The sequence below is a fragment of the Salvelinus sp. IW2-2015 genome, linkage group LG20 (assembly GCF_002910315.2).
Source record: "Salvelinus sp. IW2-2015 linkage group LG20, ASM291031v2, whole genome shotgun sequence".
Taxonomy (NCBI): domain Eukaryota; kingdom Metazoa; phylum Chordata; class Actinopteri; order Salmoniformes; family Salmonidae; genus Salvelinus; species Salvelinus sp. IW2-2015.
In genome coordinates, this window is record NC_036860.1 from 7,101,548 (window position 1) to 7,129,467 (window position 27,920).

Sequence of the window (27,920 nt, forward strand, 5' to 3'; positions counted from 1 at the left end):
GAAAAACGCATGACTGTGTGACTCTCTCACCCCTAGGGCACCTGAAGGACCCAAAACACTGAATCATCATCCTCCGATGATGAGAGATCACAGGATCTGTGGAGGTCAGGCCACACTGCAGAACACAAGCAGCTAGGCAGGGAGAGTCGGGCTGGGGATGGCTGCGCAGACACATGCCTGCCAGAAAAAGCGAGACAGACGGGGTGGAGTACATTGGACCCACATTGAAGAATTAGGGCCTCAAACTTAAATAGCCTGGTTTCAATTAGCCATGTGTTCCCTGGCTTGAGGCTTCACACAAAGGCAGATCAAGACCAGACCCCATGTAATTTTTTACATTTTACCTTTATTTAACTAGGCAAGTCCGTTGACGGCCTAGGAACAGTGGGTCAACTGCCTTGTTCAGAGGCAGAAYGACAGATTTCTCAGTACTGAGCAGTTAGTTAGGGAATGGCATGGATGGATGGAGTGGCTATGTTCCTTTCCAGTATGGAGCAGGAGTGAGAATGTTAACGTTATTTCCAGTGAATCAAGAATGGAAGATTTGACTCCATGGGATCATTTACATTTACGTCATTTAGCAGACGCTCTTATCCAGAGCGACTTACAAATTGGAAAGTTCATACATATTCATCCTGGTCCCCCCGTGGGGAATGAACCCACAACCCTGGCGTTGCAAGCGCCATGCTCTACCAACTGAGCCACACGGGACTTATCATGATATGGAAGGGACTCTTTTGGAACTTAATCTTCCCCTTGGGACACTGTTGTCTTGGGCCTGGTGGTGGAGACTGTCAATTACACTCTGCATTATGGGTCATCCAACCAGTGAAGTCATCAAAGTTGTATTGGGATCCCAACTTTCCTCTCTCCTCGGGCTCTTGGTGTTGAGCAGCAGCAACTGAACAGAAAGAACGAGTGTAAACCTGGCATCAGCCTCTTCTCTGGGCGCCCTCACAGGCAGAGCCCAGACCCAGCCAATCCTGTCAAGCCTATCCTGATTTGACAGGCGCTATCACTATGGAGAGAGGATGAGGGACTGCCACTGGTCACAGCGGGAACCCGGTTCCGTTGTCACTCTCCATTTCATTGCCCCAAGGTTATGTCTAAAAGGACCTACATTGTTCTACCGTTGGAACTTTCCGTGTCTTTTCGCGCGCTTCTCTGTGATGGAAGAAGTAGAAAACGGGTTGTCAGCGCAACAGCTCCTTTCATAAGAAACGCAAATCTTACATCAGGCATTTTTAGGGTAAGTACAGTCAATTCGATTTTGAATTGKCCGTTGAGGCAAAGTCAACATTCTATGGGCTTGTGAGTTAATAGGGAATTAGATGGGGATTGGGTTACTCTAACATTTTAACAGTTCATTTGGAGAAGAAATAGCCTACAAAATTAGGTTATCACAATAATCACAATATTTGCACATCTAATTCTGCAGACAGTTCAAGGTAAGGTAACTAACTTTTACACAATTTAATTTGTTCCATTGAAATGTTCCCTCCCCCTAGATATAGCTCATATATTTAAATAGTTGTTTGCTAATGCAAAGGAATTGGCTCCTCAACGTGCGGTGATGTTTATGATGAGTTGTGTCACCAAAATCCAAATGTGTAACCTGACGGGCACGCGCACTGTCAAAGATTCGCAACATCCCACTGTCCTTTCGCATCACATCGACATCACTGCGCTTCTGACAGMAAATCGAGCTGTCACTCTCCCGTGTCCATCGTATCTTCAACCAAAACGTGTCAGCTCGAAGTCTAGCCAGCGACTATGTCATGCCAAATGGTTAACAAACGCTCGCCTGCCATAATAAATACGAGAGGAGAAGTCACTGTCGGATTGAGGTGGATTAGACCAGTTGAAGTCACTTGCACAAGACATCAACTCTCTGGTTTTCCGACGATGAAGCGACCCAAGAAGGAACAATAAGATGTGAGCGATTCATGGCTTTGTTAGAAATGTTGAATTGTGGCAACCCAATTCAGCGACTGACATGAACAAAATAATTTGTCTGAGAAGCTGATGCCACGGTTCCATATGCAAAGAAGCCTTTAGACCCGACAAGTGGCGCATGCACCCTACTAGAGCGTTTGGCCAGTAACCRAAAGGTTGCTGGATCGAATCCCCGAGCTGACAAGGTARAAATCTGTCGTTCTGCCCCTGAGCAAGGCAGTTAACCCACTGTTCCCCGGGCGCCGAAGACGTGGATATCGATTAAGRAAGTCCCCCGCACCTCTCTGATTCAGAGGGGTTGGGTTAAATGCGGAAGACACATTTCAGTTGAATACGTTCAGTTGGACAACTGACTATGTATCCCACTTTCCCTCATAGGCTACCGAAATGAGAAGACAGTAGACTGTTCAGGAATGCGCTCATTGGGATTTGGCATGCATTTTACGCAGCAGAGAACTTTGCTTTAATCGACATACTTGTATCATGATATAATAATAGTTATCATAGGAACATGGACAAATAATGCACAAGCTTTCCCTGATGCGATGAGATACTCTTCAAGTTCTCTTCAGAATTGGAGCCAACCATATCGACACCGACAAAAATTTAAGTTTGGACTGTGTGTTAAACCGACAACCAATTTCACGGGAACACCGCATCAATTTTAAAGCATCTTCACAGACTCGCATAGCGGTAAGAATTTCTACCCTATACAATAATGATACTGCTCTTTATTTGCCTATTCATTGTCTGCATGAGGCTGTGTTCCGTATTGCGTTTTGGTTAGCCTTGGGTAACCAATGCGCCTTTGCAACAACATTTTTGCATAGTCTGTTTTTTCGTAATTTGTGATATACATTTTGCATTGCCTGTTTCACTGTTATGTTGCCTACAGGCCTACTGTACCTTAGTATCACCAGGAGGGCAACTCTCAACCGACCACACCTGCATGCACATGTGGTTGGAGAGGCGGATTAGATTGTCGCGGCTAAATTGCGCGACGTTAATCTATTTTGTGAGTGCAATCCGTTTGCCAATCKCAAATGAATAGTCTATGGTTAATTGTATGGTTATTTCAAATAAGTGTATTYGGTTTGCATGTCAATAAGCGCTTCATTAGMCTATCCTTTGTTACAGAATATTGAYACTTGTCATGTTGATGATGATTATCTTTTTTTAGTATGCATTCATTTAAATGTATGTAGCTTTTCGGAACTAGTGCTTGGTTGCTCATAGATTAATTAACGATCATGTGCAGTGCGCTCGATTAATGGGATTAACAAACGTTCCGTAACCACAGTCAATGAGTTGGAGACAATAGGCTCTGGAGCGTTAGCTACTGTTCATAGTGTTTAGTGTTTACTACTATGCACCTTTGCACAATAAGACAATACACAAGGGAAATGTAGTTGTCAAGATATACAGATCCTTTTTATTTGTTTTTAGGCATATCTTATGTGTTTTTGTCTCTTGCGAATATGGTAACATTAGCCATGATTTATCTTTTACTTTTATGACATTAGTATTATATAACAATTAAATGATTATGATTATTATTTTTATTAAAGGAGCAAAAGAGTGAGTCGTAGACAGTGGAAGAATGGTATACCGTGATTTTCAGAAATGGCCCTCCTCCCCATAGCCACCTATTCCGTCTCTCTCCATTCTGTGGGTGATGCTTTATTAACCACCTGATTCTCTAATCCATGCAAGTATTAATTTTGACCAACTTCCCTCTCCCTGGATATATTTAATTTATCTGTAACTGGTTCAGTCAGAGGCACTCCCATCATGGTATGGTTAACCCCAAACATAGCCTGGATATTCCATTCTTATGTTGCTGTAATGAGTTCCTGTTCCATTATCCCGTATGCACATTAAATATACACTGAACAAAAATATAAACTCAGCATGTAAAGTATTTGTCCCATGTTTCATGAGCTGAAATTGAAAGATCCCAGAAATGTTACATACAAACAAAAAGCTTATTTCTCTAAAATGTTGTCCCTGTTAATGTTGTCCAACTRTTGATGAGCATTTCTCCTTTGCCAAGATAATCCATCCACCTGACAGGTGTGGCATATCAAGAAGCTGAAAAAACGGCATGGTCATTACACAGGTGCACCTTGTGCTGGGAACAATAAAAGGCAACTCTAAMATGTGCAGTTTTGTCACACAACACAATGCCACAGATGTATCAAGTTTTGAGGGAGCGTGCAATTGGCTTGCCGACTTCAGGAATGTCCACCAAAGCTGTAGGTAATTGAATGTTAATTTCTCTACCATTTCTCTACCACCTCCAATGTTGTTTTATAGAATTTGGCAGTACGTCCAACCGGCCTCATAACCGCAGACCACGTGTATGGCGTTGTGTGGAGGTGAGAGGTTTGCTGATGACAACCTTCTGAACAGAGTGCCACAAGCTACGGACAATGAACACAGTTGCATTTTATCGATGGCAATTTGAATGCACAAACGAGATCCTGATGCCCATTGTCGTGCCATTCGTCCGCCGCCATCACTTCATGTTTCAGCATGATAATGCACAGCCTTTTGTCGCAAGGATTTGTACACAATACCTGGAAGCTGAACATTTTCCAATTCTTCCATGGCCTGCATACTCACCAGACATGTCACCCATTAAGCATGTTTGAGATGCCCTGGATCGACGTGTACGACAGCGCTTTCCAGTTCCCGCCAATATCCAGCAAGTTCACACAGTCATTGAAGAGTGGGACAACATTCCACCAACCACAATCAACTSCCTGATCAATTCTATGCGAAGGAGATGTGTTGCACTGCATGAGGCAAATGCTAGTCACACCAGATACTGACTGGTTTAATGATCCACACCCCTACTTTTTTTAAAGGTACTGTCTCTGTGACCAACAGATGCATATCTGTATTCCCAGTCATGTGAAATCCATAGATTAGGACCTAAATAATTTATTTCAATTGACTGATTTCCTTATATGAACTATAACTCTGTAAAATCTTTGAAATATTTACATGTTACGTTTTATATTTTGATTCAGTATACATCCGGTTTCTGTGTAGTATCTGACACTGACAGATTGGGATTGACTTCAACGTGTTACAGTGACTTTGCACCAAGCTGCAGAAACACAATACAATGTCTGTCTACAAAATGTAGATCCATTTTACATAGCCCAGCACCAACAGAAAAGCTCTAGTCATGAATCCTACGTATTGGTTTGTGTTAAATACAGGTGACATGTATTTATTCTGTGTCTCCCCTTTGGTGAAATTGGGATGACCATTGTCATCCCCTCATTTTCCCTGTTTTCCCAATACCTTCCTGTTCTCCTCTCTGCTTTTACATTTACAAGGTGTGGTTTGGCATTTCTCTTCATTTCCACCATGGGACTGTGGTACACACATTTTTTAGGCAGTTTATCTCTGCCCCACCCCCCCTCCAACAAACCCCGGACCAGCCCCCTTAATCCTGAGCTCTCATTTTAGTCCCTGGAGAGTGGGTGGGAGACCCGGCCACTGCAGGGAGGAGGGGGGTCAGCAGGGAGACCAGCCTCCCTGGCCCCAGTGCTGAGAGAGGGATGAGTAGCAGATTCTGTGTGGCAGCAGACAAATGAACACCATCCCCCCATCAGTTCTTTATTATCATGACTGATGTGCTCTTCTCCTGTTTTCATTCAAAACACACAAATTGCTCTCTGTTGAATCATCTGTTGGGGGAAACCACTGGGCCAGACTTATAGGTGTAGAGAATACAAATAATGGATAAACGAATGGAGTAAATAATGGATATTAGAGTCTGCTAGGTGCTAGAAGAGAGAGATTCATCTCCCCTTGAGTAATAGTGTAGAATGTAAAATAAATCATAGCTGTTGTAAAATAGTAGGCTAATCATGGACCTAAAAATGGTCTACGTCTGAATAATGGTGTATGCCGACGGACTGTGTCTTGCAAAAGATGTCCTGAAAATGTAGTGTGCTCTTTCAGAAAAGGATTTGACATTCTCCTTCTTTAAATAGTGAATGTCATTGTCGAGRGTTCCTCACTCTCCGTCCAATTTTCTAGCTGCATGGGACAAGAGCTGAAATGCCTAGGCATTATGTGTACATCGAGTTTAGCGGACGTAAACACACCTCGGATTTAACCCTGGTCGCACAGCACACAGACAGAGAAGACTGAGGCTTTGGGTCTGAAATGCAAATGCTTTAGATTCCCTCCGTTTTCCTCTTGGCTAGTGCTTTTAGACTTGTCAAAAACGGAGAATAATCTTAAAGTAGAATGAAGGGGCCTGTTTTATCGAATAGTGTAAATGGTTGTTGTAAATTGGGTTTGTTGTGTGTAACTGACAGTTTTGGTCTGGTATGTAGTTATGGCAAAATTAGAAGAGCATATGTTATTTTGGGGGGGAGGCTGTATGTCTCTGGGTTTTAATGTGGTTTATGTTGTGGAACAGTTCTGGAATGATGATTGGGCTGCTCTTGTAGAACATCTTGGCTATGGGTTGTGGATTGAGCAGGTTTTGTGAAACGGTTTGCTCGGGATTAGGAATTTGGCCAGTCTCTTAGAACAGTTGCAATTTCAGTAAGATATTGGGACAATTCATTGAACACTTGACCACCGTTTTGTGACACAAAGCATTCCTCTATCCACTGACGAAAGGTCATGCTGTATGTGAGGAAGCGTGTAGAGGATTTCTAAATGTGTGTGGGGAGATGGGTGTGTTAAATGAAAGTTGCTTTCTTGAGAAAGATCAATTACTTTGAAGACTTTGTCCTTGCTGGTTTTCTTTAATTGCTCTTAACTAAAAATGCTTCTTTTTTTCTCCTAATTAATGTGTAAGATTAATGAGTGTGCACTGCAACTACACACGTTCTTTGTTCTTGCTTCTTCTTAACACTGACACAGAAACGTGGTGSGGCGTCTGTAGTCCAAAACACAAGATTAGCATCACTATATTTGGCAATCGAACACAAAAGGTCCAACTGAAATTTGAMTTCTGCTTCATCCCAACCCTTCCAAACATTCCAACAAAACTTCAGTGAGCAGYGGGGAGGGATCGTGTCCTTGTCCTCATGACTCATGATGACTTGACGTCAGTCTGAGGAGAATGTCCCCTGCAGTCACCCCTGCCCTCCTTAAAACACAAATGTCTGTAGTTRACATTCCACGTGTAACGATGAGTCTTTCATTTTGTTAAGCAAGAGAAATTGGTCATTTTCTTAACGAAGAGAATCCATATCGTCATGATTCACGATACACCCATACTTATCAGGGTAATGTTTCGGGGGAAAAAGTCTACTGTGTCATTTTGTTCATTTTCTTGCGCCCCTCAGATATTGAAGACTTGTAGACAGGCTTATAGAGAGCCATGAATGTTCGTCAGACCAGACATCAGAAACTTTATATCAGTGTTATAAAGGTCTGTAATGCAAAGGAAAGTGTGTGTGTGTGTGTGTGTGTGTGTGTGTGTGTGTGTACAGACTGTGAGGTCTGGTTTACCTCAGTGTGTGCTCCTGAGGGGAGGTGAGCAGCACAGCAAAATGCATACAGCCATGAGACTCCTTCCCACTGGGAAAGTCACTGCTGAGCACGGGGATCCGCTCAGACACATGTGCCTCGTGTACACACACACAGCGTCGTCTCTCTCTCTCTCTCTCTGTCTCTCTCTCTCTGTCTCTCTCTCTCTCTCTCTCTCTCTCTCTCTCTCTCTCTCTCTCTCTCTCTCTCTCTCTCTCCCTCTCTCTCTCGCAGACACACACACAGGCTCAGACACACACAGATTCACACACTGCTCATACACACAGAGACGTTACGCTCTGACATACATATTCACACAGATTTCTCAGACTCATGAGTCAGGGTGCCATGATGCATTTACGTACAAGCGTGGTGGAGACGGCACGGCCCGCAATGCGTGGCGACGGGTCTCATGCCTACTGCCCGCAAGTCACTAAAGGGGTGGAGCCGCAAAGCTGGCTGCACTACACACAGTAGGAAGGAATGTACTTTAAACACAGAGACGCTGGTCATTYACTCAATGAAACTGAGATCTATRTGTGCCGTGTGTGGGTGTATGTACGTGGACGTTTGCKTGTGAGGTGCAGCTGTTGCTAGGGTGAAAAATAGTCAGGACGGAGGATGCACAGTTGCACTGTTTAAACATAATCACGTACTCAGTGCCGCTTGAATCATATTATATTGAGATACTGTATCTTGGCTCCTTAAACCAAAGCCTTTCTTCGCCTGCCTGAGTTCTAAGCTCTGTGGCTAATAAGCAGCTCTAGACTAACACACACACACACACACACACACACACAGTATGATACTAAGGTGAAACACAAATTATCAGCAGGTTGTCTCCGCTGCGGTGGAACACACAGAGAAAGCCCTTTCACTCACACACACACACACACACACACACGCAATATCAGCACACTCGCAAGGGTCATCTGCAGGGCGCAGAAACTGAGGTGGTCGTCTATAAGAATCCAGTAGGGGATCTGTGTCACAGTGCTGTGCACGGCGAAGCACGCACGGATTTGTCCAGCAGCGTTCACTGCTCATGCCCCATTGGCTTAGCTGGGCCAGACGTGGCTGCATGGGCTCTGTCTCTCTCTGTCCTCGTCAGCAGGAGAGGAGAGCTGAGCACAACAGCCAAGCTCAGGGGCCACCGCAGCAGWGASRACCTGTTACTCCCCGGCAGCCAGACACAGCTACACAGAGAGGGAAGGAAAGGCACAGAGAGAGGGAGACATTTGATTTGCTTCTTTGCTGACACAAATGTTTTAGACTTGACATGAATGAATATGATAAGCGATGTCAAATCTGACRTAATGATCTTTTAACGAATAGATGTGAATATGTCTAGTCTGAAACCAAGGGTCTTGCAACTCTGAGTTGTCCAAGAGAATCCTTTCGGTCAATTGAGCATCTTTAAGGGTCTGCAGTACACATKACCAAAATGGTAGAGAGAGACAAGCTGGTACAGGGTTATTTTTAGCCACTGCTACATGTGCAGTAAGGGTTCTTTTTCTGAGACATCCCACTGTCTTTGGTCACGTAGCTGCCCATCCCAACTCCATATCGTGGATAGGCAGACCGGTGGATAGATCTCCTWGATGATATAGACATTGTCTCCAATGGGCTGAAATATTCAAGAGGGATTTCTCCATTTATACTGCGATCAGATCCCAGACGAATCACCAAACTGACGTTCTCCACAACTCTTCTCCCTGAAATAGGTTACATCTATATGCTGATATGCCATAAGCTTTGTAAGCATGCATATTTTACTGGTCTGACTCGCTGTGGTGTGGTGTGTCCGTTAGRAAATGACTCTGTTATACTCGAAAGATATGGGTATGGTTGTAGACGATCGAAGGACCGTGAATGTAAGAAGAAACCTTAGGTGCTGGCTTAAGGCCGGAAACAACCGCTACCAGCCTAAAGAACAAGGATGAGGCGGATGTCCAGGTTAAGGGGAGTTTAATGGAAGGAGATGTCCACATTCATACACACATCACACACATCTGACCACTCTTGGTTCAGATAATTGAGAATCCCATCCAGTGAGAACGGACATTAATTGTGTCTGAGAATGATTGTGGTTCTGAAAAGAAAGGATAAATAAATGTAGGCTGTAGCACTGATATGACATGCATGACATGAAAGTACAAGCTAGTGTACGACACTGTAATAAGGCCTACCATAAATGAACTAGTAAACAGGCTCCATAAGCTAGAGGTCCTGTATATAAACAAATATATAGGAAATACAGCAATGTAGAAATGTCTACAGRATATAGCCCAGATTATAAACCGGTTGGTTCAAGCCCTGRGTGCTGATTGGCTGAAATCCGTGGTATATCAGACTGTGTACCACAGGTATGACACAKAATTACTATTTACTGGTCTAATTACGTTGGTAACCCGTTTATAATAGCAAAAAGGCACCTCGGGGGGTTGTGGTATATGGKCAATATACCACGGCTAAGGGCTGTATCCAGGTACTCTGTGTTGCGCCGTGCAAAATAATAGCCATTAGCCATAGTATATTGGCCATATACCACACCCTCTCTGGSCTTATTGCTTAATTATAGCATGAGCAATATACACAAATAATATAGCCTGGCACCATGCATGAGAAATGCTAACAAACGGCTAAWCGCTAATAAGCATGCWAAATCCTAATGCATTCTGAATAYAAATGCTAATGCTAGCACWAACGCTAATGGGAGCGCGAGCTAACTAACAAGTTCAACACAATACAATTATTTACAACAGACGCTACTTGGCTCCAAACCCACAAGACATAAAGATCTCTTGGCACTTATGTTAAGCTGCATGCACAATATAACATCCAAACTGCAAMGGTATGTGACCTCATGCAGRRGGACGAGTAGCGTGACCTTGACCAATAAGAACTAAAATACGTTTAGGRCTTTCTGAATGACTGWAAAACACCAGTAGAGTGTGCTAGAAYAGCTGACTGAAGCTGKCTGTTTCGACACRACTCTTCTRTCCACTTCTGTCCTTTCGCTCAACTTGTCTGGYTWAGTYACTCTTCTGCATAAATCCCTTTCTCTCCTCTTCAAACTCTAAGGAGTCAGCACCAACTACTTATGGAAGGCTACKCCATGATCTGAGTTGAGGCAGAGAGAGAAGGGGAGGTCAATTTGAAGGGTCTTAGCTATGGGTTACATTTAAGGCTGTCACAGTAACATTGCCCGAATCTAGGCATCTCTTTATCACTCATTGACCTATTCTCTTCAAATCAGCTGTCAATCAGTTGTCAGGCTCCTGTCAGATAATGACCTTTCATCTAAACAGATGATGGAACAAACAAACAAACAGACACAGCCATCAGCTACGCACAGAGGCAGGTTGAAAAAGTATGTGAACCCTTTGGAATTACCTGTATTTCTGCATAAATTGGTCATCAAATTTGATCTGATCTTCATCTAAGTCACAACAATAGACAAACAAAGTGTGCTTAAACTAATAACACACAAATTATTGTATTTTTCTTGTCTATATTGAATATATCATTTAAACATTCACAGTGTAGGTTGGGAAAAGCATGTCAACCCCTAGACTAATGACTTCTCCAAAGCTAATTGGAGTCAGCTAACCTGTCCAATCAATGAGATGAGATTGGAGATATTGGTTAGAGCTGCCCTGCCCTATAATAAACACTCACAAAATGTGAGTTTGCTATTCACAAGAAGCATTGCCTGGTGTGAACCATGCCTTCGAACAAAAGGGATCTCAAAAGACCTAAGGTGAAGAATTGTTGACTTGCATAAAGCTGGAAAGGGTTACAAAAGTATCTCTAAAAGCCTTGATGTTCATCAGTCCACAGTAAGACAAATTGGCTATAAATGGAGGAAGTTCAGCACTGTTGCTACTCGCCCTAGGAGTGGCCGTCTTGCAAAGATGACTGCAAGAGCACAGCGCAGAAATGCTCAACGAGGTTAAGAAGAATCTGAGAGTCAGCTAAAGACTTACAGAAATCTCTGGAACATGCTAACATCTCTGTTGATGAGTCATCGATACGTAAAACACTAAACAAGAATGGTGTTCATGGGAGGACACCACGGTGAAGCCACTGCTGTCCAAAATAAACATTGCTGCACGTCTGAAGTTCGCAAAAGWGCACCTGCATGTTCCACAGCTCTACTGACAAGATATTCTGTGGACAGATGAAACTCCGGTTGAGCTGTTTGGAAGGAACACACAACACTATGTGKGGAGAAAAAAAGGCACAGCACACCAACATCAAAACCTCATCCCAACTGTAAAGTATAGTGTTGGGAGCATCATGGTTTGGAGCTGCTTTGCTGCCTCAGGGCCTGGACAGCTTGCTRTCATCGACGGAAAAATWAATTCCCAAGTTTATCAAGACATTTTGCAGGAGAAKGTTATGCTATCTGTCCGCCAATTGAAGCGCAACAGAAGTTGGATAATGCAACAGGACAACAACCCAAAACACAGAAGTAAATCAACAACAGAATGGCTTTAACAGAAGAAAATACGACTACTGGAGTGGCCCAGTCAGAGTCCTGACCTCAACCCGATTGAGATGCTGTGGCATGACCTCAAGAGAACAGTTCACACCAGACATCCCAAGAATATTGCTGAACTGAAACAGTTTTGTAAAGAGGAATGGTCCAAAATTCCCGACTGTTGTGCAGGTCTGATCCGCAACTACAGAAAACGTTTGGTTGAGGTTATTGCTGCCAAATAAGGGTCAACCTGTTATTAAATCCAAGGGTTCACATACTTTTTCAACCCTGCACTGGGAATGTTTACACGGTGTGTTCAATAAAGACATGAAAACGTATGATTGTTTGTGTGTTATTAGTTTAAGCAGACAGTGTTTGTCTATTGTGACCTAGATGAAGATCAGATCAAATGTTATGACCAATTTATGCAGAAGTCCAGGTCATTCCAAAGGGTTCACATACTTTTTCTTGCCACTGCTACATCTGCAGTAAGGGTTATTTCTCTGAGACATCCCACTGCCTTTGGTCACGTGGCTGCCCAACTCCATATGGTGGATAGGCAGACCGGTGGATAGATCTCCTAGATGATATCAGAGATGGTAATTCATGTTGAATGGTTGAACAATCACGCTAAGTGAAGCTACTACACTGTTAGTCATTCACATGCTAGATCTGATCAGACAGGTACATTGTCTCCAATGGGCTGAAATATTCAAGAGGAATTGATCCGTTTATACTGCGATCAGATCCCAGACGAATCACCAAACTGACGTTCTCCACAACTCTTCTCCCTGAAATAGGYTACATCTATATGCTRATATGCCATTTGCTTTGTAAGCATGCATATTTTACTGGCCTGACTCGCTGYGGTGGGGAGGGTCAGTTGGAAAATGACTCAAACACCGTCAGACTACTCTTCTGTCCTCTCAACTTTTGGGCTTGAGTCTCCCTTCTGCATGAATCCCTATCTTTCCTCTTCAAACTCCAGGGAGTCAGCACCAACTACATATGGAAGGCTACTCTGAAGGCCCTTCCTGATTGATACTGTCTCCATGATCTGAGTTGAGGCAGAGAGAGAAGGGGAGGTCAGTCTTAGCTATGGGTTGCGTTTAAGGCCATCACAGTTGAAACAATAGTTTAACATTGCCCTAGTCTAGGCCTTTCTTCATCACTCATTGACCTATTCTCTTCAAGCTGTCAATCAGTTGTCAGGCCCCTCCAAGATAATAACCTTCAATAACAGATCATGGAACAAATCAAATCAATGTTTGTTGGTCGTGTACGCAGATTTGCAGACGCTATCGCAGGTGCAGCGAAACGCTTGTGTTTCTAGCAACGACAGTGCCGCAATACCTAGCAATAATACAACAATACACACATAATCCAAAGTAAAAAGAAAGACATTAAGAAACGCCAGAATGAATCCAATGAACAGCCCAAATAGCACTGTAACAGWAATCCAAATGGAATCTGTATGYACCTACACCAGATGAATTTACACAAGATCTTCTAAGAATGATATGTACAATACATCAGTAGAAATATTAGAGTGAGCTATGTCAAGAATCCAGAATATAAATAAATATGYRGTGTGTATAAGCAGTGTAACTAAAATGCAATGTACAGTAGTAGAAATATAAGAATGAGCTGTGTYGAGAATACAGTATATAAATAGACAGTACAAAACCCCATAACAAAATGGATAGAATTGCAGGAACTTAGCTTCCGGACCTGAGTATAAATCATGTATATGTACAGTATGTGATTGATGTGTATAGACAGTATGAATAGAAAAGCTGTGTCCTGCAGTAGTCATATAGGATGAGCCTTGACTAGAATACAGTATATACATATGAAGTGGGTAAAACAATATGTAAACATTATTAAAGTGACCAGAGTTCAATCAATCTATGTACATATGGCAGCAGTCACTAAGATGCAGGGTAGAGCATCGGGTGGTAGCCGGCTAGTGACGATGTCTGAGGTTCAGGACAGGGTACTGGGAGGAGGCTGGCTAGTGGTGACTATTTAACAGTCTGATAGCCTAGAGATAGAAGTTGTTTACCAGTCTCTCAGTCCCAGCTTTGATGCATCTGTACTGTCGCCGCCKTCTAGATGGTAGTGGGATGAACAGGCACAGCCTGTCGGCCTGCCATCAGCTACGCACAGAGGCAGGTTGACAACAACATGAAACGATTGGGCAAGAATTGAAAACAACAAACTAATTGCACGCTCGTCGTTTTCCAACGGCCTTGTTACATCACCGCCATGAGCTAGCTCTCTCAGGACGGTCCGGTCCTGTCCTCTCCCCCCACCCCCACAGTCTCTTCTCCTACCCCAGTCTCTTTCCCTCTTTTCCCCCCTAGTCATGTTTAAACAAAGTAATACAAGTGGGTTTCCATGGCCACGGGGTCTGGCGATTATCTGGTGGTGTGATAGATAGGAAAAAGGCCTAAAGTGCTGCGCAGATGCTAGCATGCTAGCTGTTAATGGGCGATAGCATCAAAGCAAACTTTGAGATGTAATGTTTTTTTTAAGAAAAGATGAGCTTGACAGAAGAGCTCAAGGGCTAACTTTAAATTGGCTGGTTTCCACCGTCACATGGGAAGGGCATGGATTCGGGGAAGGGAGAGAGATGTGAGGGAAAAGAGTCTCTCACATAAACATCCTTAACTCAAGAGTGTTTACAGTACGACAAAGGAAGGGCTGATGGGGAATGTGTTCCATCTGAAGGTGATAAAGTGTATGTTTTGGTGTGGGGCATGGGGGAGAGACTGAGTAGGGGTCCTTGGCTGGGGCAGTGGAGTTATGTCTGGATCTCATCTCGTCTTCTGTCTACTGAACTTGGCAGCAGAGGACTCCTGGAGCAGCCGGTCCTCTCCCCTACACTCTCCACCCCAAGCCATCCAGTTATTGACCCAGTGGGGGACTGGGAAACTGGTCMGTTTATGTGTGTGGAGTCACTGGTAGCTCTGGCAAGACATAGGCTACACACATGAATAATAACTGGAGTCAGAGAGACACATAGTGAGCCAGGACKGTGCCTCTTCAGTCCAAGTCTGTAATCCTTCAGCGCGTCTCTGTTATCATTATTGGAAAGGAGCATGCTTCTCCTTCCAACACTGGTTTCTGTGGAGAACGACAACAATGAGATGACATGAAAACTGAGACCGACATGGTCAATGAACACGCCTTTATTCGTCTGCTTGCCTGAACAATAAGCATCGCCGTGTGTGGTCTTGGATGTGAGACAGCACAATGTACAACAGTAGGCCTACGATGGTGTAGTCATGGTGTACTTTTTTGCTTTAGCCTACAACGTTTTTAGGTCAATAAGGGATTTGTTTTTTGTGAATTCACTTTTGTTAACATTTTTGGGAGAGATCTGATGTTCCCCCATATTCATTCCATAGTGACTCTACTCCTCCTCCCTTACTCTTCATCTCTGTACTCCATTCCTCTCTTCTCCCTTAYTCTTCATCTCTGTACTCCGTTCCTCTCTCCTCCCTGGTGTACACACACAGTCGTTTGTGGAAGGTAATGTGATTGCTTAGTTCAACATAATGCTTTCAATCTGTTGAATTTGGCTTCTATTAGTTTCAATTGAATAAGTTGGTGTTGGAATCTTGCTCTAGGGCCTTAGGGGTCTCACTTAAATAAATCCATGGGAAACTCTTTTTCCAGGGGAAAGTCCTATACTTTTCAATTTTTTTAATACCTTACTTAGCTATGGGATGTCACTATCAATTACCTTTAATTATGAGCTGTGTTTTCCTCTTTTCTAAAACAGGGAACTCTTCCACATCAGAAACAGATACACTATAGCTTATAGGGCATCTCTACTGAATGTCTCTCAAATTCAATGATGTTGTTTGATAAACCTTGACCATGTTGATCATTTTTCTCTTAGAGATTTGGGTCCTTGATCAAAATTCCTAGCCACTTAAAGGCCTAGGCTATTGATGATTGAGTTGGAGACATGCGTGGCCACACAGTCATGGGTGAACAGGGAGTACAGGAGGGGCCTGAGCACGCACCCCTGTGGGGCCCYCTTGTTGAGGATCAGTGTGGTTGCAGGAGGTGTTRTTGCTTACCTTCACCACCTGGGGTCAGCCTGTCAGGAAGTCCAGGACCCAGTTGCACAGGGAGGGATTCAGACCCGGAGCCCTGAGCTTAGTGATGAGCTTGGAGGGCACTATGTTGTTGAAAGCTGAGCTGTTGTCAATGAAGTCAACAGAGGCACAGACCACTGGATCTTAAAGTTAATTCACCCTCCTGTATGTAAGATGTCTATTTTGACTCTGCCAGAGGGGGTAACCAACATTGATTCATTCATTATTCAATGCTAATTAATTTCTGTAATAACTCATGCGTGTKTTGAAAGGATTTAGTCMTTTTCACACCCCAAATTAAATGTTCACAGCTCATGACAATAGCTTAAGTGCCAATTTAGCGCTAGTGAAAATATAATAAGTTCAGCTAATGACATGTAATAAAGTGAAATGTCAGGTGCTCCTCCTTCCTATTGTTAATAATATTACACTTATTTCACTCACTAATCAATTTCTAATTTGTGTTGTTACGTTTTTACCATGCCAATGTCATCAATCATGGCAATTGGCAACACACCTTTTTGTATTCATTTCTCATTCAGTCATTTGGCTTTAATTTCAAAGGACATGAAACAGCCYATACAGATTAGCCCTCCACTGGTATCTGGAGCAGAGATGGTGAATATGTTCAGATCCCAGGTCAGTTGGGAGCGTTCAGCTCTGTGACAGAKCAACAGGGGGTGAGCACATTTGGCAGGTCTCAGGTCTGCTTTGGCCTCAGGCGATGTACCAACGACTAACACAATAGAACTGGGCTTCTGGGAGTTTGAAATCATATCCTAATGCTCTTTATTGGCCTCTCTCCTGACTCTCATTTATCCTGACCAATTTATCCTATTCTCTTCCTTCCCATCCCATTGTCCCATCCCATTGTCTCTCAGGTTAATTTGGGTTTGCTTGTGCGTGTGTGCTTGTGCTCTGACAGCGGTTTGCGGTTTGTCCAGTCATAAATCACCATTCTAATCATCTTTAGTCTATACCAAACACTGCTGTAATGGACTCACTGGAAATCAATCTCATCAATAAGGGAATCTTCCCCCTGTGTGTGTGTGTGTGTGTGTGCGTKCGTGCGTGCGTGCGTGCGTGCGTGCATGTATCGACCCTGGTTCAGTGTCTGATTCCTGCCCTGTTTAAACTCCAGGGGCCTTTCCTGCACAGCTTGTTAGCAGCACATCTCACATCAGAGGCGTGTCTGCCTTAAACATAAATGACCCCCCCGCCCTGAATTCAGGAGTCAGCTATAATGAATATGTGTTGGTCTGTATTTGGCAACATTTGATTCACCTAATTACTGAACACAGAGGGTAAGAGTTGAATGACATACTGCACATGCAACAAAGAGGACTAKACATACACACTGATGCTGCGTGTAAGATGTGGAAGGAGGGAGTCTATATCCTCAGGGTCTTTGGTGGATGATGAGGAGTTCTGGTGAGGAAAGAGGGGGATGGGAGAGGAGAAGAGAGGAGGCCTCGGTAGCGGGGGATTAGGAAGGGGGGGGGCTTACAGGCTACACTACAACAGTGGTGTAGTGGAGGGGGCTGGGTAGTGAGGGGAGTTGGGGGATGGGGAGAACCTTGTTAGAGAGCTGATGATTTCCCCTCTCAGAGTCCACACACACAGCTCCATTTTGTGCCCTGGATGAAAGGCTGTGAATGAGTTGGTAGGGCAGCATTGTGTCTACTGGGTCCATGGTGCCATGGGCTCACAGACAGACACAACGCTCCATTCATACACACTCTACTGGCCTAACACTGTGGGCTCCATGCGTGCTAGGCTGTCTTTGGGTGGGGGAGTTGGTGTGTTGTGTGTGTGTGTTTCGTGTTGCCATGTGTGAGAACGCTCAGCTTTCAGGTTTTTCTTTGCAAATGTATGTATGTATGAATGCATAGGGCATCATTTCACTATCTGTGGTTAGCATGGCTTCGTTTAAAAGATAGTCGGCATGGAGAAGGAGGGCTGGGGGATAAGATAAGACCACTGAGGAGGAAGGAGAGAAGGGGTGGATGGTTCTCTCTATCTATTTCTCTCTCTCTCCAAAACCAATCATCAAGACTCTGTCTTTCACCTCAGGCCCTTGTGGGGATTTCTGCACGCTTTGATGAGTGCGTTAAAGCTCACAGTGCCTCTTCCCAAAACGATGCAGCGACTCTCGTAGTGTGACCCTTATTTTACAACAGTGCCACATCACCCCCCCCCCTTAACAGAGTCTGTTTTCTATCACAGTGTATACATAGAGTTGTAATAGGAATACATTCCCATTCACATACTGCTGTGCGAGTCAAATGCAACGCCCAGTACAGTTCAATGGTGACCTCAGAGATGCCATCCTATTTCTGCTTTTAAAATCTGTCAGTGTTTCTTTCAGATGGCAGAATGTCTCTCGCAGTACTAGAGACCCAGTGTGCAAGCTGCTGCAGCTGCTACACCCCCCACTCCAYACACACACACACACAGGCACACACACATACACACATACRTATACACACACGCACCCTCATGCACATACATACAGGCACACACCCACACACCACCGCTGCACTCGCTGCCGCTCCCCATTTGTCTGATGTTTCTCTTTGCTTTAATAACAGGACTGATGCCATTTAAATATCTCGCTTCACTTCACTCAGTGGAAATCCAGCTGCATAAGTGGGTTACTGAGTTCCCCTTTTTCACCAAAATATGATAAGGCACTGAATTCAAGTCACCGTGTGAGCGCAGCTATGACAAGCTGTAAATKAACCTTATATTATTAATACTAATAACACTACTGCTAATAATAGTAATGACATATCTTATGAGCTGTGTCCTGACTTGGTTTGAAGGAGACCTTGCCACCCCCACTGCCCTCTCTCCCCCTGCCGTCCTCCCAGGGGGTGCCAGCCACAGTRCCCAGTGCCTAGGCTGTGCCCCCAATTCACCCCAATTCCCCCCTCCCTAACCAGCAGCCAGGCTGTGCACCTCATCCACCCCCCCTTACCCAGCGCCCAGGCTGTGCCGCCAACTCYCTGGACATTATGCATCCCAACACAGCCAGATGGTAGTCCATCTCTATAACTAAAACACATCCTCATTTAGGAAACAGATTTGACGTTAATGAGTCTACAGGAKGTTATTTAATAAAAACAGCCTCTCCTCCTACATCTCTGTTTYTCTCTACCAAACAACCCTTGTTCAATGGAAGGTATTTTAAGTAGTGCTTATTAATCAAGTCACCACAAATACTTTACAAAGTATATTTAAATTTAGACTAAACAATACCAGGAAAATGCTTAGTGATATATTAAATCCTATTTGAATGGTAATGGTGGTTTGGACCTGAGAAGTGAGTGAGTGTGTGAGTGTGTGTGTATTGTACGCTGTCTCTTACCTCTCTACCCTAGAGAATAACCACTGCACCAGTGGAGGCTGGTGACTTGAGACCCACGGTATAAGCGCGGATTGCACAGGCGACAAAGCGTCTTTCAAAAATTGCCAAATCAATTATTTTAACCTAAAACATTTAATAAAGACATTTATAGTAAAATGGAAAATGGAAATKAGAGGGCTACTTACACACTGTTGGGAAGGGACCGCAGCAGTGATTAAATTAGTTGAGGTGTTCAGAGGCTTGACTTCAGTTCAGGACAGGGGTTGAGGTGTTCAGAGGTTTGACTTTAGTCCAGGACAGCCGGGTGAGGCTGTTCAGAGGCTTGACTTCAGCTGCAGGACAGGGGTTGCAGGTGTTCAGAGGGTTCAGTCAGGCGGACAGGGGTTGAGGTGTTCAGAGGGTTCAGTTCAGGACAGGGGTTTGAGGTTTCAGAGGGTTCAGTGCAGGACGGGGGCTGAGGTGTTTAGAGGGTTCAGTTTCAGGACAGGGGTTGAGGTGTTCAGAGGGTTCAGTGCAGGACAGGGGTTGAGGGTTTCAGAGGTTTGACTTCAGTTCAGGACAGGGGTTGAGGTGTTCAGAGCGTTCAGTCAGGACAGGGGTTGAGGTGTTCAGCAGGTTTGACTTCAGTTCAGGACAGGGGCTGAGGTGTTCAGAGGGTTCAGTGCAGGACAGGGGTCTTGAGGTGTTCAGAGGTTTGGACTTCAGTTCAGGACAGGGCTGAGGTGTTCAGAGGGTTCAGTGCAGGACAGGCTCATCATGGATGGATGGTGTTGGAGAAGAACTCTCCAACTGAGGGCAGGACAAGATTTGACTGGGAAGACAACAAACAATAACACTACACAGTTAGACAAAAGAGTTAAGAATGAGTTAGTCCAAGCACGGATTAAAATCGCATTGATGTGAAATAATGGGATTTAGTGATTGACTCTACTTACAGTTATGAGAGAAAATTGAAAGGGAACATTCAATGTGCCAGATGAGACATTGTTTCAGTTCATATCAGGAGAGAGTTGACACTGGTAGTGATGGTTATCCCCTCTTAATCAGGGAACAGGAGGGGACTTGGCTGTAAATACAAGACCCTGCTAGGTAAAGTCCCCCCTTATCTCAGCTCGCTGGTCACCATAGCAGCACCCACCAGCACGCCGATCCAGCAGGACTATATCTCTCTGGTGACACCCCCCAAAACACCAATTCCTACTTTGGCTGCCTTCTCCTTCCAGTTCTCTCCTCGGCTTGCCAATCCATCGACATGGCCGAACAAAACGTACCAAAATCTCTGGAAACCTTGGAAAACCACTATCTCCCTCACTAGCCCTTTAGCCACCAGCTGTCAGAGCAGTCACAGCATTACCTGCACCCTGTACATTAGCCCAATCTTATAATTACGCCCAAACACCACTACCTCTTCCCCTACTGGTACTTTTATTTATATTATTTTTGCCCCTCCATCTTGCCCACACCATTATTTATCATTTTCTACCTTTCGCACATTCTCCACTGCAAATCTACCATTTCCCAAAGTGTTTTACTTGCCTATATTGTATTACTTCTCCACCATGGCCTTTTTTGCCTTTTACCTCCCTTATCTCACCTCATTTGCTCCACCATTGCTATATAGACCTTATTTTCTACTTCGTCATTATTGACAATGTATGTTTGTTTTACTCCATGTGTAACTCTGTGTTGTTGGTATGTTGCTTCGACTGTTATGCTTACTCTTGGCCAGTGTCGCCATTGTAAAATGAGAACTTGTTCCTCAACCTGCCCTACCTGGTTAACATTAAAGAGTTTGTATTTGATGACAATTTAAAATAAATACAAATACAAATAGAAGACACATTCCAATACAGCAGCGCCATCATAGGTTTGGGCAACAAGTTTCTCCATGGAATTAAACTCAGAATTGATATTCAAACACAGACTGCACATCTCGCCCACTTGACACATCAAAGTAGCCCAAGGAACGTTCCTGAATAAAGCCCTGATCATCCACGTACCTGAYGATAACTRACAACTGCGCGCGACACCTGWTGTCTGTGGTTTCATCCATTTGCCATGCGTCAACCTCTCTTTTAATCTMATTTTTAATGGATGATGCGGTAGMAGTTATCAAATCATTCTGAATTGATTTCTACATCCCAGGGATGACAGTAGAAACTTCCATATGCTCAGCAAGTAAAGCATCGTAACATGCAATTACCTTTTCAAGTTGTACTAGTTGCACTTGTTAGCGGAACTTTCCTTCTCATCATGCCCCTTTGCTTCACAACGTGTCCCTTAAACGCCCAAAAATGCAGTATTTCTTTTTCTTCTTGTTTTGTTGCGCAGTTTGAATACGCAGACCTTCATCCATTACATGATCAATGCGTCTTTTTCTCAGTAGTTTGAATCTGATGTGTGCAATGACAGGGGTTCTTCAACAACAATTCCACTATGTTGTTCCACTACAACGTTAGCGTTAACTAGCCATTCTGGCGAGAAAAAAAACTCCACTCGTCTAGTATCTAGCTAGTTACTTGCTAGTAAAGTTAGCAGGGCACTAATGGCACTAACTTGACACCAAAATAAAGTTATAAAACCAAGAAAACAACATATAATCTACCCCCTCTGTCTCCTGTAGTTTGAAGAAACTAATTTGAATGGAATAATATTTGTAAAAATGCTCCTTTCACTATTCTCTATCTCAATCTATCCAACAATGTCACCAACTCACCAAGCTTCTAAATCACTCATGCGTAGTACTAGGTTCATTCTCTGATCCTTTGATTGGATAGACAACATGTCAGTTCATACTGCAAAAGCTTTGATTGGTTGGAGGATGTCCTCCGGAAGTTGTCATACTTACCATATAGGTCTATGAAAAGAGGTGAGCAGCACGAGCCTCCTAGGTTTCGTAATGAAGTCAATGTAGTCAGAGAAGGATGGAAAATAGCTGTCCTCCAGCTACACCCTAGTGCTTTTGAGACTACTGTAAACCTTAATTGCAAAACAGTGGGTTTTATTCAGGTATTTGGTGATGTGAATATAGTTAGTGTATAGTTTTATCTAAAAAGTATAACTTTTGTAATGTTATGTTATTTGTATTTTTATTCACTGAGCAGGATGGTCCTCCCCTTCCTCATCTGAGGAGCCTCCACTGCACAACACATACACACACACTCATCCATTCTACTCCCAAACCTGTCACTTTAGGCAAAGCACTCTGTACACACGCACGCACGCACGCACGCACGCACGCACGCACGCACACACACACACACTATCGATGCCTCAAGACACAACAAGAAACACTCACTCCCATCCTGGCTCACAAACACAGTAAAGCATTTTTCAGCCCGAAGTGGACTCCCTCCATCCACGCCATTTTCCCTGTAGTTAGTTACAGCTGGGAGGACCTTTATCTCTGTATTATAACCATACATACTGTACGTAGCCAACTCACAAACACTAAACATGCACTACAGTACCTGGCTTTCTGTTATTACCTTCATGATCCCACATCCCCACCCCCACACAGACACACAAACACACACAAGCAATCTTTTACACACTTCAGTGGAACATCCATGAACCCCTTGCCTTTACGATCCTGTCTGTCACAGACGATATAAAAAATATTTCTGAAATAAAATAAACAAATAAACAACACCTAGTATTTAACCTTTATTTAACTAGGCAAGTCATTTAAGAACAAATTCTATTTACAATGACAGCCTACCCTGGCAAAACCCGGACAACTCTGGGCCAATGTGCACCGCCCTATGGGACCAATCACAGCCAGATGTGATTCAGCCTGGATTCAAACCAGGGACTGTAGTGACGCCTCTTGCACTGAGAAGTAGAGCCTTAGACCGCTGCGCCACTCGGGCACATTAAATAGGGTTTCAGACAGGGGAAAAATATAAAGTATACAATAACTCTCTAAATTGTACGCAAGCACATGTGCATCCCTTGTACACTCACAGAACTCTAAGATCCCCTTCCCCATCCTCTCCTCCATCTCTTCCTCCCCTCCCCCTTCCCCATCCTCTCCTCCATCTCTTCCTCTCCTCCACCTCTCCCATCTCTCCTCCATCCTTCCTCCCTCCTCCTTCCCCCATCCTCTCCTCCCATCTCTTCCTCCTCTCCTTCCCCCTCCTATCCTCCATCTCTTCTTCCCCTCCTCCTTCCCATCCTCTCCTCCATCTCTCCCTCCCCTCCTCCTGTCCTGCCTGCTAATGAGATATCTTTCTAGGAGCTCGCAAGTGAGTCGGAGCTCGGGGTGCGGAGGTGTGTGCCGGTGCACTTTCCTGGTGTGTGTGTGTGTGTGTGTGTGTGTGTGTGTGTGTGTGTGTGTGTGTGTGTGTGTGTGTGTGTGTAAGTGTGTGCTTACAGTGCAGGCTGATAGTGCTCCTAGCCTCACTTCACCCCCAGGTCGACTCATTTCCTTCACACTAATTACAGACAAGAATCTCAGGAAAGCTTTTGGTGTTTAAAGGCTTCCATGAAATTACAGTTTTATGGTATGGTTAAAGTATGCATCTAATAAAGTAATTAGATGTATAAGATATAAACTTAGAACTGCATACTTGAGTATAGGTATTTAAAGGTAATGGTTTTCTGTACCATTATATTGTTGTGCCTTTATTTAATAGATAATACATTTATCAATTATAATTATTTATAAATAAACCTGGCAAACTAACCAAGACCAGTCACAAGTGACCACTTAAAAAACAAGGTTACTAGACAGAGTCCACATTTTAAATAGGCTGTGGATTTGTGAGATGCGATTTGAATGCTAATACCCAGCGATTTTTCTTTCCGGGTGAGATGCTGTGAAATGTGGTGATAGGAATCTGTCCACTCTCAACAGAGAGATAAGAACAGAGTTGAGATAGCCCTTAACTCTCATTTACGCTACACCGGAACCACTGGTGAGTGGATTCCTACAATACCAAGGAAATACTTATTATTATTCTCAGCAGGGAATGATTATAACTCTATGAAGGTTTGAAGATGGGAAGGGATGGAGAGAAGAGACATTGGAAGAATGAAAATGCTTATTTTATTCATATTAATTGCTAATATTAATTGCTGTCTGGACACTTACTGTACCCTACCATTCTAATCAAGAAGTATTTTCCCCCCATACACTGTCTATTCTAATAGATTGTACAAGGTCACTCCTTCTCCCGCGGACGGTTAGCAATTATACCGCTTACATATATTACCTTCTTCCAATACCCTCTCTCTTACCACCTCTTCCCCCACCCATATCACTGTCTACCCCCCTCTTCTTCAGGGGGATTTACCATAGAACCCCACCCCCATCCATGACCCAGTTCTGAGGAGATGAAGGGTAAAGTGGGGAACATTGTGTTTGCCTCAGAGAGACGGGATGCTCTCTCTCCTCTCTCTTTCATCAGCGCCTCACACTTGGTTAGACATACACACTGCTTCCTTGTTTAAGCACATGGCTCCGGGGTCATCTGTGTTTTGTGTTGTTTAGTGCGCTTGGGATTAGGCCGGGGCACTGGGACGCCAGCTCAGGTTAGTTTAAGGAGTCGCTAAAGGAGACTGAATATTAACATTAAGGAGATAATAGAGTTGCAGAGGAAACACAGAAACAGGCTCAGAGACAAAGGAGAGGCTGACTGGGCTAGGAATGTGGGTATGTCGCCTCCCTATTTCACCTTGTTGCACCTTTTGTTTGTTTGTGCGTGTGGGCGCGCGCGCGCGGGGAACGAGATGGCTTGGACGAAACTATTACAGTCATTTATGGTTATAGGTGAAGTATGCATCTAGATGGAACGCTAATTAGGATGTAATATGACATGTGGATCCGTATACTTGCGAACTGTATTACTCGGGAAGTATTCTTTCAGGCAGGTTATTGTAAGTCTAATAGTAATGGCTTTGTTTTTTCATCTGGTTTTTCTTTGTCATTATATGTTTGTGTTCACTTTATCTTAAGAGGGAATCCACCACTTATATAAAATTAATGAATTTCATTATAACAAAACTGGCAACGCTACACCCAAGACAAGTCACAAGCTGACCACTTAAACAAAAGGTACTAGAGTCAGAGTCCACTATTTTTAAATAGGATCTGTGAATGCATACTTGTTAGATGCGAGCTTGACAATGCTGATAATACACCCAGCGATGGTGTCTCTTTACCGGGTGAAGATGTCTGTGAAAAGGTGGTGATCAGGGGAAATCTGTCCACTCTTCAACAGAAGAGGATAAGACCAGAGTTGAGAGGATACGCCTTAACTCTTCTATTTTACAGGAACGCGGGTGGGACGGAGCGGCACGTCCGGTTGGGGAGCGTCTGGTTTGAGCAACAACCCACGCTGGCTGAGTCATGGGTACGTTTCCTACAATACCTGCCACAGCCGCGTAATATCTTGATTGATGCTTAATATGTGACTCATGTGCAGCGCGTAAGTGAGTCCGTGGTATCCGACTTCTAGGGGAAGGTGTTCGTAAGCCATGAGTAAGGGATGGAGTAGGGAGCGCAGATGCAGTGTTTGGAGCATCTTTGGTGAGAGAGGATGAGATTATCGCACTACGTGGTATGAGTTCCGATTGAGAGGATGATGCCTATATGTATTAAGATGTCCGGAGCACTAGCTTGCTATGGCGACCCGCCTTCATTGCCATTACTACGCTATCAAAGAAAGGCGATTCGTTTCGCCCCAATTCACTGGACTTTGGGGTGGATTAGGCTTCTTTCATGCAAGGACCATTGTGACAATGGCCGACTCCATTGCTCCCGCGGACGGTCTGTCTATGGATGCATAATACCGTCTCGTTGAGGAGATAATACGTCGTGTGTCTTGGCGCACTGCCCGGGTCGGTCTCTCTATCGCACCTGCTTCCGCAGCCAGGCCCTTGGGCATTCACTGTGTACCAGTCTGTCGCCGCTGCTTCGTTTCAGCGGCGTTATATTACCCATAGAAGACCACTCCCACCCTGGACGCCAGTTTTGAGGAAGATGAAGGGTAAAGTGGGGAAATTGTGTTTGCCTCAGAGAGACGGGATCTCTCTCTCCTCTCTCTTTCACAGCGCCCACACTTGGTTTTACGACATACCACACCTGCCTTCCTTGTTTAAAGGAGCAGCTGGTTTGCGTGCGCGGGTCAGTGCGCTGTCTGATTTTGCTCGTCGATGTTTAGCTGGCGTTGTGTGGGATTAGGCCGGGGCACTGGGACGTTACACAGCGCGTTAGGTCGGGTGCTTAGGGTTGTAAGAACGAGTCGCTAAAGTTTGCGAAGAGTAACTGAAGTGATTAACATTGAGGTGTGAGATATTATAGATTTGCAGGAGGAACGGATCAACAGATAGTATGCTTTATTGGTTCTTCGGGGATGAGTAGCAAGGAGAGAGGTCTGCAGCGTGCGGCTTCGTAACGGTGGTATTGTGGGTTTCTGGATCTTGCCTATTTCACCTTGTTGCAGGGGCTCTTTTTGTTTGGTTTGTGGGGGTGTGTGGCGTGTTGTGCTGGTGAGTGTGGGGGTGTGTGTGCTGGTGTGTATTGTTAAGTGTGATGTGTGTGTTGTGGTGCCTTGTGGTGGTGTGTGGGTCCCTGTAATATAGTTGGCTACTCGTAACGCTCGGGTTGGTGGAGTGCTTGGGTGGGTGTGTGTGATCTGTGTGTGTGTTGGTGTGGGTCGTGTGTGTGAGTGTGTTTTGTTGTGTGGGTGGCTGCCTCGTAGTGGGCACGTGGTGTTGATGTGTTGTGTCCTGTTCGTCGTTTTGTCAAGTGGTGGTGTGTTGTTTTTGTTCTGTTGTTGTGACAAGAAAGAACCAGACTGATGTGTGAACCCACTTTTGTTTGTTCTTACAGGTGCCTCTGTCTGGCACTCTTTAATTATCGTGATCTGCCTTTGGTACGAATTGTTTCTTTTCTTGTGATCTATGCCGGGTGTAAGTACTGTTGGTCTGGCACGGCTGGCGTTGTAGGTAGTATAACAGTAATTATGTTGTAATCATTTTTGGCTTTAGATGTACTTTACCTGGAATGCTTCTCGAGGCGGAGATACAGTATTTTATTGTCATTCCTGTTAATACTGGCTAGCTCGTGCCGAGGGAATACATTAGCGGGGGATGCCTTTCTTCGGCGAGCCTGGGTGGTTAGGGTCCTGTTCTTAATTGCGTCCCGATATTACTTGAGTGTGCACCGGTCTAAATTACTGCTGGAGGCTCTGTGAGCGAGATACTGTATTTTTATATTGTTGGTTCTTTTGATTAAGTATTACTGGTGAGGTTCTCTTTGAGGAGAGTACTATTGTACATGTTGCTTAGATTGTATCATATTGTTAGTAGTATGGTAGCTCTTGAGGAGATAACCATGGTATTCTTATAAGGTTGCACATTACTTCGACCTTTGGGAGTCGGTCCGCTCTTCTGTTAAATACTGGATGCCATATTGAGGGAGATTACAGTAGTGAGTTCAGGATTGTTCATCCTGAGATTACGGGTGATGTCCCTTGAT

General features: G+C 44.2%; 1 pseudogene; it reads left to right on the plus strand.

Moving 5' to 3' along the window:
* The first annotated feature begins 1,697 nt into the window (after positions 1 to 1,697).
* The window catches only part of LOC111982103 (gap junction gamma-1 protein-like), a 46,510-nt pseudogene continuing 20,287 nt past the window's right edge, over positions 1,698 to 27,920 (plus strand).